The following is a 2,309-nucleotide window of genomic DNA, read 5'->3' as shown; positions in this document are numbered from 1 at the left end:
TAACAATCAAATACAAAAATAACAACCAATTATATCCTCCATTCATCCTAATAATTCCAATTGATTAAAAAATTAACGTTCTTTTATATGTGTGTGAAAACGGCAGTTAAAACCGCCATAATCACTAGAACCGCCAAAATATATATAGCCAATTACGGCAGCAGCAACAATTGCCGTAACGTCTCGATATTACGGCGGTTCTTTAAAACCGCCTTAATATCAATGCCATTTTAATCCCCTTTTTTTGTAGTGTGGTTGCGGAGGGCACGGTCACTGCCAGAGGATCGTCGGGGTGGAGGCCGCAATGGCGCAGGCGCGGGCTTGGCCTGGGAATGCGAGCGGCGAGGATGTCACAGGCGAGTATTGTGGGTGCGAGTGCGGCGCGGATTAGAAGGCGGTACGACGAGAGAGAAGCGATGTGTGCGGCGCATTGTGGAGGCGGCGATGCGGCGGTCTGCGCGATGGGAGCCGAGGCACTTCGAAAGCTGCGATGTGGAGATCTCGTGATCGATGAGAGAGATGGAGACGTTCAGAGGAGGTTACTGAGCAAAGGATTAGATGGTCCCAAAACGTTTGGACCATTAAATAATTCTATAACAAAACATATTTTTTAAGTTTTTTAATAACTGCTGAATGGTCTTTTTCTAATTTTAATTACAAATCAACTCCATATATTTTATTTAATTATAAAAATAGTTTTTTATTTTATAAATTATTATTTTATCAATTATCTATTATATTTATTAACAATCAAATACAAAAATAACAACCAATTATATCCTCCATTCATCCTAATAATTCCAATTGATTAAAAAATTAACTTTGATCTCGTTACGTTCGTCCATGGCTTCCAAATCGTGTTTCCTTGAAATTCAATCGATTGAATTGTAACTCAATCGATTAAATCACAATGTATCACAAAACAATCGATTGAAAGTTATAAGGTAGAATGTTTTTCACTTAAACCAATCGATTGTTTATACTTTCCAATCCAATGAATGCCCAAAAATAATCTATTGTTTTTGTTACTCAATCGATTGAATTCACGAAAACAACATGGATTTGCCAAATACAATCGATTGGAAAGTGATGACATTGAAGTTTTAGCCAAATTCAATCGATTGGTAATGTAATCCAATCGATTGGAAGGTGATGAAGTTGGTGTACAGTTTCATTTCAATCGATTGGGTACCCAATCGATTGAAATTGGCAAAACATTCAACTTCATCACCTTCCAATCGATTGGATTACATTACCAATCGATTGAATTTGGCTAAAACTTCAATGTCATCACTTTCCAATCGATTATATTTGGCAAATCCATGTTGTTTTCGTGAATTCAATCGATTGAGTAACAACAACAACCGATTGTTTTGAGACATTCATTCGATTGGAAAGTATAAACAATCGATTGGTATAAGCTTTTTATCATTCTACCTTAAAACTTTCAATCGATTGTTTTGTGATATAGTGTAAACCAATCGATTGAATTTCAAGAAAACACGATTTGGAAGCCATAGACGAACGTAACGAGATCAAAGTTAATTATTTAATCAATTGGAATTATTAGGATGAATGGAGGATATAATTGGTTGTTATTTTTGTATTTGATTGTTAATAAATATAATAGATAATTGATAAAATAATAATTTATAAAATAAAAAACTATTTTTATAATTAAATAAAATATATGGGGTTGATTTGTAATTAAAATTAGTTCAAGGACTACGTAGCAATTGATAAAAAAACTCTAAAAACATATTTTCTACTTGGACCACTAAGTGGTCCAAAGATTCCTGGACCACCGAATCCTGTGCCTACTAACTTAGAATTAAGAATATCATCACAATAAACTTTATGGATGTCCAAAAAAGAGAAAAGAGTAACAGAAAAAATTTGGAAGAAAAAATAAAAGAAGAAAGGGAGAAAGAAAAATAATCTCCCATTTATAAATAAGTTGTCGAATTCATCAGAATTTCTCAAAGTATGGCCAACTCTAAATAAATTATAGAATTCAGTGGAGGTACGATAAATTATTCAAAAAAAAAAAAATTGTAGCGTTGAAAATAAAGCTGAGATCTCTTTTATGAGAAAATAATTAATTTTTTTATTTTATTTACGAAAAAAATCCCATGAGAACAATATGCAAAACACAGACGACAGAAGTACAGAACCCTACACACAAAACAAAGAAGCTCCCTGGAAACAACCACAATACACCGATCTGGGGGCTGAGATCGGAAACATGAAGTCATCAATCCACTACCTCCAACATCCTCCTCCGCAGCCGCCGCCGCCACCACTCTCCG

This window comes from Arachis duranensis, chromosome 10, assembly GCF_000817695.3.
Source record: "Arachis duranensis cultivar V14167 chromosome 10, aradu.V14167.gnm2.J7QH, whole genome shotgun sequence".
NCBI classification, from domain to species: domain Eukaryota; kingdom Viridiplantae; phylum Streptophyta; class Magnoliopsida; order Fabales; family Fabaceae; genus Arachis; species Arachis duranensis.
This window is presented reverse-complemented; position numbering follows the sequence as displayed.